Raw genomic sequence first — 14767 nt, 5'->3', positions numbered from 1 at the left:
GAATGTAGTACTTGATGCATTTTAATGTGGACCAGTTACATTGGATTAAAATCAATTTAAATTTAGACTTATTTTTACAAAATAAAATAAAAAAAATTAATTCAGAAAAATAGAAGAAAAAATAAATTAGTTGGTGGACCCCTTCTGTCCATCGAATCAAAATATTTACATGCAAGTAACGGTTACGGCTGCAGTTGCTAAAATAAATAATCACTTTTTCATAAAGACTGTCCACGTAGCAGCAGAAGCAAAAGTATTTGCCAACTTTTTATTTATTTATTTATTTATTTTTCACGTTTTCATTTTTTAAAAGGAATTTTGATGGTGACATTTACAAACAAAATGGCTGCTACTGATTTTTTTCCTCCAAATCCAGAGGACGGTGAGCTCTGGCTTCCTTCTTTTATCATTCACGAAATCAGTACTACAAACGCCGCCGTTTTGCCTTCTCATCAGCCCGCAGCCACAACCACCTTTGAGGTTATTTATTTATTTATTTTTATTTTTCACTTTTCCGCTTCTATTATTTTTTTTCCTTTTTTCAATTATTTTAATTATTATTTTTTATTTTCTGCAGATTTGCTTCGGTTCTTTTGGTGCAAAGCCAATTACTGCTACCACAAACAGTGGCCGTGCAGCTAATAACGATAATAAACATAAACTAGCTCCTGCTCCAATCACACCAACTACAACTACGCCACAGGTACACTAAAAATGTATTAATGATTTAATTCAGTGTTATTTTTAAAATAAATAAAATAATTAAATTATGTAAAGAAATTAATTTAAATTTTATCATTATGCATGCGTCAGCAGGGTGTTGTTGAAAGAAAAAAAAGGACGGATTTGGGTGAGAAATATGGAGGAACGGGAGTGTTTCTTCCGCGTTTAACGGATATTGTGGCCGGTGCTGGTGCTGGTGGTGGCCGTCGTGGTGGGGATGGTGCTAAAAAAACGGAAGAAACAAGTAGAGGAACAGGAGTTTTTCTTAATCACCAAGTTTCAGTTACTTTTCAGAAGAAGGACAACAGTAAGTGTTATTTTGCATGTTTAGTGATAATGAGTTGTAATTTTTCTTTTCAATATTTATCTATTTATTCCTACTTTTGTTGTTTTGCTGTGGTCACATTTTCCGTCGAACTTGTTTTCTTGTTTTGTTATTTTTCTAGGGTTTGACATTAATATATGTTTGTCGCATGCATATTTAATGCATTAAAAACATTTTGCTCTTTTTTAAGAATAGAAAAAAAGAGTATTAAAGTCATTGATCCCAATGATGGGTTGGTAGAAATCTCTAAATCATGATTAAAATTTAAGATCTAAGTCGTTCAAAATGGGATTTAGGACAAAATTTTATTTCGATTTTACTATTTGGGTTTAGATCCCGAATGTTTGGAATTTTCCAATCGACTTCTTAAATTTTTAAAATCTGGGTTTCTAAAAATATATGCAAGTCGATTTAATTAATCACATACAATTGATATTTGGTTATATATGTATGACAACTCGTTTTAATATATATATATATATATATATAGAGAGAGAGAGAGAGAGAGAGAGAGAGAACATGTTAGTCATAATAGTATGACGTGTCGATTATATCCATACGACATGTTGTTTGTGATAGAAATTGCAGCATATGATAGAAAACTCATGTCATCTAGGATAATTTAAAATCGACAAATCCCAATATGTTCCGTTCTGTTGCCAACCTTAGGTGGTGAGGATATTATTTCGAGTTCACATGTGATCTAATTATAAAATATCTTCTTTTCAGAATTTATCTAATTTATGAAAGTTTGATTGATTTTGATTATTTGTATATATTCTTTTAATTAGAATTGAATATTTTTGGTAGGTGGCAAAGAGGAGAAAACTTTGGGAAGTAATAATAAGATGAAATGCTGCGCCATCAACAAAGAGGACATTTTTGGAAAGCAAGAAAATTCTCAACATCCATCTGGGATATGTTTGCCCAACGATTGGATTTATTGAACTCTCAAAGTACATGTGAGCATCATGTTCCTAAATAAAATTTCCGTTAGGAGGATAAAATAAAATAAAATCATTTTGACTATCTCTTTTGCATGCATTATGCTACATCGATGAATACATAATCATGATGAATTTTATTTAAAAAAATCAAATTCGGATGACATCTCGAAAGCAATGTCAATATTTTTGCCCCCACCCAAAAAAAAGCGACATTTCTAACTTCTTTTTATTCGGCAATTTAAATTAAAACCAGTTAAATAAAGTTACCGAAAATTAGTAAATAAAAATAAAACACAGGATCTTTTTACATTGCTCGAAAATATTTTCCAACATACGGAAGGTCACGTCCATAATTTAATATTAGACTACAGCCTATTAAATTTATTAAAATATAAGACTCACTCTTATTTATTGATGCCACTTTACTGAACTCCAACTTAATAACATCGCTCAAAGAGCACCAGTCGACTTGATGTTTGACGACTCTTTGATATTTCTTAAACATAGTGTTCCAAACATGGAACCTTATTAGTACAGCACAGAATTGAAAACAGCAACCAACAAAAATACAGCTGAACAATAAGATAAACCACGAAGATCTCAGTGTAATCCTCCGCCAAGTCGGAGATGCGTGGTCTGAGTCATAGGCGGCAACATTCACGAAGTAGAAGGCCTAGTGTCTGCTGGAGTCTTTTCCCACTAGCACTTTATTAGCTATTTTTCTGTAAATTTGCTTGATGCATCAGTTTCTGTTTTCTTGCACGTAAGTTATGGTCATGAGATTAGGAAGAGTTGCTAGAAATTATTTGTACTTAAATTCCTTCTACAAATAAAGAGAGGCATGAGAAAATTTCTCAAACATTGTGGTTTGACTAAGACCTATATAACACTATAAGAAAAATAGTATCTGACAACAGGCAAAACTTGTTGTGGAAGGGATTTCACAACGAGCACCTGAGTATTGTGGTCCTTGCTGAGCGAAAAGTAGGTGACTTTTAACTATGCGCAACTCACGTTGTTGAAAAAGATATGAATGTTGTTAAATATCTTATTATAACTTGCAGTGATTGTGGTTAAAAATGTCATGTGCATCCAAACTTTCGACTACAAGCTTGTGAATATTGTCCTAAATTATATAGCAGCAAGCAACTAACTGTCATTATTAATTCCAATTTTTATTTACAATAAACAACATATTTTGCATGTTGCCAAAAAACAAAAACCATATTATTATTGTTGTTGTTATTATTATTATCATGATGACGACGACTACAATTGTTATTATTATTACTACTAATATACTACAATCAACCACCATATGTAAAATGGATGTGAACTACTTCTAATATTTGGCTTATTATAATAAGTTTTCATAAACTTAGTAGTAACCATACATCATAGCTAAAAGTCACACAAATATTTTAGCATTCATACAAATCCTGTTGGTACAAATTTTGTCCCAACTTACTGTATGGTAATTCCAACCGAGGATGGCCTCGTTAGGATTAAGGTTCCTTTTTGTTGGATCTGATGATGATGAGTTTATCCTTTGAGTTAATCTTAATGGGCCTTTAAATATTCTCTTCTGAATCAACTTCCTTAGGAGATGAGAACATCCTTGTCCAATGATACTCTACAAGCACAAGAAGAGGATCAGAGAGCCCGCTTTACTAGCGTAAACCTTCCAACGTTCAAGTTAGTCACCAGATTTTTAGAAATATAAATTTAAAAGAAGAAAAACTAGAGAGAGAAAGTCAGCATTTCTCTTCTTGAGTCCATTTTTTCTTATTTTTAGTGAAAGTGAAGGGCATATTTGTAGGCAAATTTGATTGACTTGAATCCTAATTAACTTGATGACAAGTGTCATTATTCTTGTGACATCTGCCAATACTTGTCTTCTTATTTCTATGTTGATTGACACATGGATGTGCAAGCTTGTCTACTAATTAAAGGATGAAACATTTTATCCTTAGGTTGGTTTTACTGAGACTTTAAGACCATAGGAACCTTAGAACCCAGGAGGTTTAACCTAGGTGACTTATCTTAAGATAGGAACCTTGGACCTTTGGACCTTTTGAGCCTTATTGCCTTACCACCTAGGAGGATTGTCTTTGGTGGTTTGTCTTAAGAAAGGAGCCTAGGACTTTGGTACCTTTTGGACTTTGAAACCTTGCTACCTAGGTGGTTTGTCTTAGGATATGAACTTATGACTTCAGCACTTTTTGGGATTTAAAACCTTACCACCAAGGTGGTTTATCCTAGGTAGTCTCTCTACCTCTTTATAGGCTTTATAAAGACTAAATTTATTTGGGCCCTAACTAGGCCTATCCTATTTTGGTCCAACAAATCCTATTACGCAACAAATTAAAAAAAAACACACAATATAGCAATTAATCCATAGAAATTTCCATCTAGCAAGAAAACCAAAAAAGCAAAAATTGAAACACATTAGTGTCAGTTGCAATTCCATAAACATCAACTTTAAAAAACCATTTTTAAAAAAAAGTTGAAATACTAGTTATGCAACTCAAGAAGGGGGTGAATTGAGTTTCTAAAATTTGTGCAGTGTTTGAGTAAAAATTAATGCCAATATAAAATAAATACAAAACAATAACTAATAAATAGAACAATCAAAATATAAAAAGAGAAGGGAAGAGAGAATCAAACACAAAGATTCCACTAACCAAGCCTCTAAGGCCTCTAGAACTTTTATAAATGGCTTCACAGGTATTAATCAACTTTGACAACAAGAGATTGTCCTAAATCTCTTAACCCCAGTGCTTCTCACACTTACAATCACTACTTTGATTTTAAAATAAAGATTACAAAGAGTTTTCCTCACACAATATAAATGTTTACAAATGAAAGCTCAAAGTGTGATTTAATAAAACAATGTCAAGTTTAAAATTCAAGAGAAATTGAATACTCAATAGCAAGCTCAATGATGATTGTAGAATCCCGTTAAAATTTGAATTTGATTGAGCATTTTTATAGTTGGAGTTGAAAACTAGTCGTTACTGACTTTCAGCACATAATTAGATGGCCATTAACTACTGTCGGATCGTCATTTTGACTTGAGCAAGTGAACGTTATACCATAATTTCAAGTTGTTGGATTACTATTTTCTAGATATCAGATTACCGTTATTGTCCAGTGACCTACAAGAAGTTGCCAGCCTACCGTTTTTCTGATAAACGGGTTGCCATTAGCATCAAGAAACTAAATTCTAGTTCTATGTGATGTCAGTTAGCCTTTTACTCATTAATGATTAGCCAATTTCATCTAGAATTGATGAAATCTTACCTCTAGATAATCGGTTGGCCATTTGTTGAGTTAACATGAATTCATTTGTTACCAGAAAGTTATTCTTCAAACTTAATTTGTTTTAAAACATTTTTATACGACTTAAGTATTTTGATCTGATTAAAGATTTCTTCAAACTTAATTTGTTTTAAAACGTTTTTGTTATCATCAAAATCATCATTATAGAAACATACATGTTAACAAAAGCTTTTTCAACTTAGCAACTCTAGCAAAAACTTCTTTAAGGCATATATACACTTCAACAAAAGCATCTTTAACACCTACAAGAAGGTGAACTTAATCAATTTTCATTTGCTGCATTTGGAATACAATTATAAATAAGTAACCAAAGAGAATATTTGTATGCCTACATACCTTCTCTTAAACAATTTGATGTAACTTTTTGGCCAAGCAAGAGTACTTCCCAAAGCCTCAACTATTATATGAGCTTCATCTGACACCTTATACAAGGCACTTCATCTTTACCATCGGATGCTGATTCCACCCTAATGTTCCAACAATCTCTTCTAAGAGGCATGTAGTGAACTTTTGCCTTAGGGTTTGTTGAAATAATCTTTCCTTGGCCACAATTTCATTAACATTATTTGAATACCAATTCAATAAATAACATTTTGCATTTTCATAGTGATTATTTTCTTGCAATGTACCGCTTTCTTGTTATGATTATAAACAACAAGAATATGGGTTTACAATTTATAGGAGTAAGAAACAAAATCTAGTTAAGCCAGCCAAGAAATAAAATCTAGTAAAGCTAGTACTTTTTTTTCTTTTCAATGAAACATTCTTAATAAGTATAACAAAAAGATTAAAAAAATTTTACCTGACGGGTACAAGCTTGAGAACTTATACTATGATAAAAAAAACTTTGCATGGATTCTATATATGGTTAAAAGTAACTCTTAGTCTGATGATGGATTTTCGAATAACTATGTGCATGTACGCATTATCATATAGTCATTTAATTGTTAGCTTTGTTTTAAGAACACAACTAGCAAATGCTTAATAGGCATTCTTCTAGATTAATGTTGCAGTTGGTTTTAAAGTTCTTTCACTTTTCTGTTAGATTGAATATGTGCTTTTAATTGAGTGGGAGTGGCTTCAAACCCCTATCCTCAAACTTGCCCATGCTTTTCAAGTCCAAATACGTTGTATTACCTTTTGAATGGTGACATTCCTAAAAGTAGGCAAAATAACTCTTTTACCTTTTTAAGATAGCAAACAAGTAGTCTATAGATTTTGTCACAAAATTGCAGCAGTTATTTCAAGTTTATATCAAACCACCTTGACCTTCTTTGATTCTGAAAAATCCATTGTTTTAAAGAATCGTTCAACATCAGACAATCAATCAAGAAACTCTTCAATGCCTTTTTGTAGTTGGCACAATGCGGAAGCGATACTAAATCCCATTCTAAAGTATGTTCTTTAAAACTCAAAAAGAAAAACTCTCAAAGAGAATAAACGTCGAATTAACGACAAAGATAAACCAAAAAAGAATAATTTCAAATATTATTATGAAAGGTTAAAAGTGTTACAATAAACTATGAATAACATGTCTATATATACTTGTAGTTAACTTAATCATAATCCTTCTCAAATAAGAGAGATAATCTAATTAAGTTAGAATTACAAATATGATTCAAATAAGCTTAACACAACAAAGTAAATCCTAATAAAATACTAAATGTTAAATTGAATCAAATACTATAATTTCTAATATATTTAATCCTATGTATTTCCTTCTTATTCTCTTCGAAAAAACTCATCCTCGAGTTTTTCTACAAACAAAAGACAATCTAAAGGATAAAACTTGTAGTGAAGGAGTAATTGATCTTGTAATGCAAACGTGTAGCAACTTGCATTAACTTTTCTTGAAACTCAAAAGTACCAAAACTTCAATGTCTTCTTACTTTTGAGTATGGCTCTTCTAAAAAATGTAGACTTGTAGGAACAAACCATTATAAGTTCTCTTTTAACTTTCTCCTTGCTTTGCTCAATGTGCTTTTTGTTCAATTTCTCCTTTTGAGCTAAGTATTCTTCAAGTACAACTTTCTTGTCTTTAATATGTATAAGCAAAACCATACCAATTATATTTGGGTCTTCTTGAATAATTAATTTAGATTTAACTTCAAAATCAATTATCTATACATGATCTTTTTTAAGCATAATGCTCCTATCAACTTGATTTGATGAAGCCACGCCAATCATATTATCCTTTATGACAATTGATGCCTATTTAACTTGAATTTTCTAAACTTGAATTGTATTATTTAAGTCAATGCTCTAATTTAGATCAGAAGTTACCTCATCTTGTGTAATTTTGGGCATCACTTCAATTGTTTTATGACAGTTATAAGTATCTCTTCGACCAATTTGAAGCTCTAATAATGATTCTCGAGATTCTCTTATTGAACTCTCCATTGCCTCAATTGAATGTTGCATTGCAATGCCTTCATTGAATCTTGCAACGACTTTGATGATCCTTCAAGATGTTTTTCTGATTGTTCATCTTCTATTTTCTCTTCATCTGAATTTCCTGAACTTGAAAGGGGTAAAGTAGCTTTTGTTTTTCTATTAGAGCTACATATTTCCTTAGCCTTATTGGTCTTCTTTTGGTCGCTAAAATTATTGGTTAGATCAACCTTATTAATACTATTTACTTTTCAATTACTTGTTTGGGCAAGTCTAATATCTTTAAATCTTGTCTTATGCCAAGTAATATTTCTTCCGTTGCCATAATATGAGTTTGCATTAACTATGAGGCTTTCATTGTTTCACATGATGTTTCTACTGAATGGTTTTACGATTGTTCGAGTCGCTCCATCCCCCTTGTAATTTGATCTTCAAATTGATTACAATTTTCTCCAGAAACCATTGTACTTTTTTTAAAGAATAGCAAATTATAGAGAAATACTGTCATTAAAAGAAAATGTGTTCAAATATGTAAATAAGCGAAAGATATGGTTAAAGAATAAGAAATATAGAGAAATACTATCATTAAAAGAAAATGTGGTCAAATATGTAAATAAGAAAAAGATAGAGTTACTGGTGGTAGTGATCGAGAAATTGGACAAGGATAGGACAAGGATAGTTGAATCTGGAAGATTTGAGGTCGGTGAAAATAATGGTGATGGTGATTTGACTTGGATTGTGATGGTTTGATCAAAATATTAAATCAAAATTTATGGTTAAAATGTTTATTTTGATTTTTAGTGAAAAGGCCAGCTACTAGTGGCAGGAATTAGTTGGAAAGGAAGGGCTAATGATGTTAAACAGATTTGTATTGGTGGTGGTTGGTCAATCGCGGCAAACTTTAGCAATTTGAGTGGTGGTTTGTGCGACAATTTGCTATTGTTTTTGTGTGTTTTCACTGGCTGCGGTGGTGGATTGGTGGTGTTAATGGCTGGGGCATGGTCAGCAACATATGAATATTTTAGTGGTAATTAAAATTGACAGAAAAGAAGAAGAATAGTAGCAGTGGCAACCGCATTCAGTGGCTGTGAAGGTGGCTTGTTTTTTTTTTTTCATTTGGTAGAATTAGAAAATTATGGAGGAAGGATTTTTATATCAAAGGTGGTTAATGGTCAGAAAAGCTCTGCTTGCCACAAAGAAATGTTCATTTGAAATCTCTTCAAAATAAGTTTTCATGACACTCTGCTCTTCCAATAATGAAACTAGAAAATGTACTTTTCCATGCTAACATCTTCAACTTCAAAATCTTGGATAAACTATTTGTCATTGATGAGCATATTGGTTAAATCATAAATATTCAACACATTTTCAATAACATTAGAATCAAGTACAATATATTCTTCGATTGATGGATGACAAATATAGTCATAGTAAGAGTATAAGTTTAATTTTTTTTCCTAATTTAGTTAGGATTTTCTTTGTATTTTCTTAGTTAAGTCATATTTTTTTTTCTTATAAGGAATTATAAGTCTATTAGGAATAAGATAAACCTAATTAGCATAAATAGAATTGTTATGTCTTGTTTTTTTACGCAAGCTTTTCATCAATAATATTCTGTATTTTCTTATTGAGACCTTTCTTCCTTTGTGAGAGCCTTCCTTCTTGAGTTTTCAAGAAGATATACTAGAACGAAATCAAGTATCACTTCCACACCTTTTCAAGTGGTATCAGAGCCTTTCTTTATGCCAAACAGAGCTTTCCTGAACATCAACCACCCTCGATGCACAAATCTTTCCTCCATAATCCATTAATTCCACCAAGAAAAAAAAAGCCACCTTTACTGTTTGCTTTTAAATTATTGAGACATGAGCTTTACGCGTCATTTGACAAATACACCAACCCATTTACAGTTGTTTCTCATTGTGTGTGTCACTAATATCTTTAAATATGAGCTCTTTTTCCAACCACTCACAACTTGTTTTTGAAGAGTATTCTAATGGCAGCATCTTTGAGTAGACAATTCAAAAACATTTGTGTGCTCTCTGGATTTCATTATGGAAAATACAAAGAGTTCGTTTAGGCAGCTGTAGATCTTAGTCGTGCTATACCTGAGAGGAAATTACATCTTGTATATGGAGTAGGTGATTGTGGTTATCAAAACTTATCTCAGAAGCTATTTTTATTAGAGGAAACTAGGTACTTGTATCATTCCACAAGCCTTAAAACCTTTGGGATGCCAATCCGACGTACCAAATGGAGAACAGTTAGTTGTCTCAAGTATGCAAGAGCGAATATCTGAGATGTTAAATCATGCTGACGCTTTTATTTTCTTGCCATGAGATCTTGTAATTTTAGAGGCACTGATTACATTTGCATCTTGGACCCATTTGAACATCCATAAAAAACCCATCAGTTTACTCAATGTTAATAATTTTTATGATGGGTTGCTCACATTCATTAACCATACAATTAAGAATTATTTTATTCCAATCTCTACAAAAAAAAACTCTTTGTTTGTACTTCTACTGCTAATGAGTTACTTGATTTTTTACAAGCTTACAAACCAGAGCCAGATCCTAGGACCTTGGCATTGGAATGGTTGACTAATGATGGTAACCCTAGTTGGGGGGAGGGAATAGTTGACAGCTGTTGAATATAGCAAATGCTAGTAATGTTTATATCGAAGATGACTGAATATGGGGTGTAGCGACTCTAGAAACGCATCTTCAGCAGCCTGTTCAGGTGTGATCTTTCCTATTTCTTCTTTTATTATTTATGTTTTCTTTATCTTTTTCGTCTTTTTGCATGCATATCTTTAAATTATGAATAATGTTTAGGTTAGGGGAAAGGGTAGTTGACGTAAATTGTAAATAGGTATGTTTATTTATTTTTAAAAAGTCCAAAAAACTAAAAATAACAAATTTGTTTTGTGTCTAGAATGGCTGTGTAAAGAGTCACAACTTTTGAGACGCATCCTAACAGTCTTATTGTATTATATTTGATTTTAAAATTCATAGTAAGTTATTTTTGTTCCATTTTTTCTTTGAATTACTCAAATTTGTGAACTCTCCATTTGGTTATTAAGTTATTTTGTTGTTGACTCATTTCACAAGTATTATTAAATCATTCTTCACACACATACTATGATACATACTAGTGGGTTGTAAGTTAAAATTTTTGCAACATTGAGTTCTTTTGATTTATTAGGGATAATTTCTAAGGTAGTAGAAAGTGTATATTGCAAAAAAAAAAAAGAAAAAAAAATTTAAATGAGTTTAATTTTGTTATATCTAGAACCCGAGTAATTAAGTTCGTAGGGGTGTTTCAACACCTAGTGCCCTAAAGTCAACTGGTCTGGAAGTCACTGGTAAAGATGGCCAATGGGCCGGGCGGCACGTGGTACAGCACGGGCACGGCACGGCACGAGCACATTTCGGTGAAGCACAAGGCACGGCACGGCACGCACGTGGGCTGTGCCAGGCCTAGAATTTTAGGCATGCAGGCCTTAAAGCACGGCACGATTAGAGATGGGCCAAAGCACGACACGCGAAAAAACATGTAATAAGCACGGTTCATTGGTGGGCTAGCACGCGGCCCGTGAGCCATTAATAGCACGTGGGCCAAAATATATCTAAGTAAATTTTTTTAACAAAAAGTAAATATAAAATGTTATGAAATTAAAGTAAAATATCTTGAAATTAAATGTTTTAATATATTTTTTAGCATATACTTTTAAAAATTAATTTAAATCATTAAATCTTAGTTTAAATAAATATTCTAATTTTTTATGTTTATAATTTATTAAATGAATAAGTAAATATCATGATTTTAATAAATAAAATTATAAATATCATAATTTTATTTATGATATTTATTAAATGAATAATGTTATTTATGATATTTAATTTTATTTATGATATTTATTTATGTTTATAATTTATTAAATGAATAAGTAAATAACTAAATATCATGATTTTAATAAATAAAATTATAAATATCATAAATTTATAAATTATAAATAAAAAATAAAATTATTTACAAAATTAATAATAAAATATTTTTCATATGAAATATTTTTCATATTAATATTAAATCATAACTTAGTTAATATTTAATAGAGATACATTTCATTTGTGAATGAAATATTTTTCATTTTATATACAAGAAAAAATTATGATAAATTAAAAATTACATTTTCATTAAATGAAGTTAAAGTACAATTATAATATTAGTAATTCAAATAAAATTAGGTGTAATTTGCATCACTACAGTTAACAGTACATCCCAACTAGGTTGGCACCTACTGAACCATCTATCATTTGCAAATTTACAACCTTCTCACTAATAAAATTTGTTTCAAAAAGTTACAAGAAAAAAAAGTCTCTAATCTTTGGAAGTGGCTTCAATGTTCAATACTCTGCATAATCTAGATCCACTTCATCTTGATCAACATTCAAACTCTCAATTTATTTAATTAAAGCATTTTGCCAATCTTGTTGCACTCGGCGTTCAGCATCTTCCCAATCTTTCAAACACAACAAAAAGTCTAATGTCTCTGATGACAATCTTGACTGATGTTCATCTAGAATTCTGCCACCTGTACTAAAAGCTGATTCTGATGCTACAGTCGAAGCTGGAGGGGTTAGTGGATCACGAGCCATAATGAATAACATAGGGAAAAAAAGATGTCTTACCCATCCAAAATTCTAAAATATCAAAATTTTACAATTGTGAAGGAGTTGCTAAATCTTCAAGATTGGCAGAACAATATCTTTGCAATTCATTACGATTAGTATCAATACTAGAGCCAACACCCTTACCTTTGAGTAACAAAAGGTGAGCTGGATTTTTATAAGAAGTCGATGCTTGTTGAACATTAGAATATGTATTGCTTGATTCGAATTTATTTCGATAAAAATTAAAAAGTTCATGCATAGAGGACATAATTGTATCAAAATTTGTATCAAGCCCGGTTTGTAAATTTTCACTAATACCCTCAACTAAAACTTTTGCACCAACTTCCTTGATTGTAGGATCCAACACTGTTGCAAAAATAAATAGGTGGGGAATATCTTTCCAATATTTTTGGAATTTTTCCTCCATGGTATCACAAATATTTTTAAACATAATATTCTCTCTAAAAGTCTTAAAAGTATAACTTATATTATACAAGTGCATTAACACTCTACATGAAGTAGGCTCATAAACAGTAGAACATGGAAGAGTAGCATCATAAAATACCTTTAAAAAATCCATAAATTTAAATGCAACATTCCAATCATAATCAGTGATATGATAATCTTCATCATTCATTCTCTCATTGTAAAAACTAGAAATTGCTTCAGAATAGTTTTTACAAGAAAGCAACATTAAATACGTAGATTTCCAACGAACTTTCATGTCAAGGTTGAATTTTCTCCTTTTCAATGCAAAAATTTTCAACGTCTCCAAAAATTGTTGACGTCTTGAAGGTGCTCTAATATATAAAATGGCTGCTCTAATTTTTTCTAAATAATGATTTATATAAGTCATACCAGCTTGAACAATTAAATTAATAATATGATACACACATCTCACATGAAAACTTTTTGAACCACATGCAGGCATGAGAGTAGAAATATTCCGTAAAAACATATCAATTGTCGCTGTATTGGCAGATGCATTATCAAATGATATGCTAAACAATTTATCAGTAATTTTATATTCTCTTAAAATAGACATTATAGCTACATAAATTACTGAACCAGTGTGAGGATATTCTAATTCACGAAATGCAAGCAATTTTTTTTCCAACCTCCATTTACCATTAATCTCATGTATAGAGTGCAAAGTCACACAAAAATAACCAACCATATTAATACCAGTCCAACAATCAGAAGAAATTGAAATAACACCATTAAAATTGATAAAAATATTAATTAAAAGTTTTTTCATGTCATGAAAAATTTTAGTTAAATCACGTTTTAATGTATTTCTAGGCACTTTCTTAAGTTGAGGCTGAACATACCTTTGCAAAAAAATTATTAGACGTTCATCTTCTGAAAATGTTAAAGGTTGTTCTGCTGCAGCAATATACCGAGCCAATCCTTCTCGCATGTTCTGTTGTGAATATCTGAATGATGTTATACTGGAAGGTCCAGAACCATATTGTGAGAGTTAGGTTTGTGTTGGGTCTTGTGGCGCGTGTTCTGTCTGACAAGTTTCCATATGTCGTCTAAGATGTCTAGTTCCACCATTGCTTTTGGCACTTAAAGCAGATTGACAATATTTGCACATTGCTTGATCCACCATTTCACCTTTTTTTGTTTTGATGTTTTTCCAAAGTAAAACATGACCAAACAATCGATGTTCTTTGTCGTTTGGAGGTAGTAGTAGGATCGGCAGTCGAAGAAGTAGAACCACTTTGACTTGCTTGAGAAGTATGAGGCGATCGTCAGGTGGAACAATAAATATATTACTTGGATCAAATTCTGGTGCAGCAATTTCTTCATTTGCAACTTCCTCCCCCTCTTCAACAAAATTAAAATTCTCATCTAACTCGAAATGAGAGTGAGACATTTTATATAATTAGTGTTTTGGTAAATAAAGGCGTCTGGAATGTATTTGTGCGGGTGAAAAAAAAAATTATTGAGCAAGATAATGGAGATTCGTGTGTTAAATGGTGTTGAATGATGTTTTGCTTTTGTTTGAGATTTCAGTAACAAGGGGAAGTTGCTGGAATTGTAGCAAAGAAGATTGGGCAAGCAGAGACTAGAGATGACTGATGAAACAAGAGAGATAACGAGGAGATAGAGAATAGAGATTGAGAAGTGAGATGAATTCGAAAATAATTTAATCGTTTAAATCGAATATAAAAGTAAACATATTAACGGTAAAAAACGGGCAAACACGCTACAAACCTACAAGTCTAAGAATTGTCGAAGCCAAAGCCCATCACATGCTTTCCATTTAAATTGTCAAAGTGCTCCTCCACGTGAATAACTTGAAATTGAAAGTCAATTGACCTTTTCGTTTTATTCTCACAAGATTGCATGCATGA

General features: G+C 31.5%; 1 long non-coding RNA gene across 1 annotated transcript; it reads left to right on the top strand.

Annotated features, from left to right (window-relative positions):
- Positions 1-429: 429 nt before the first annotated feature.
- Positions 430-1922, top strand: LOC112101211. The gene is made up of 4 exons (XR_002907329.1): positions 430-480; positions 578-703; positions 817-1030; positions 1859-1922. It is a non-coding gene; the product is annotated as an uncharacterized LOC112101211 (long non-coding RNA).
- The last annotated feature ends 12845 nt before the right edge of the window (positions 1923-14767 follow it).

This window comes from Citrus clementina, unplaced genomic scaffold (assembly GCF_000493195.1).
Source record: "Citrus clementina cultivar Clemenules unplaced genomic scaffold, Citrus_clementina_v1.0 scaffold_2, whole genome shotgun sequence".
Lineage (NCBI taxonomy): Eukaryota > Viridiplantae > Streptophyta > Magnoliopsida > Sapindales > Rutaceae > Citrus > Citrus x clementina.
This window is presented reverse-complemented; position numbering and strand designations above follow the sequence as displayed.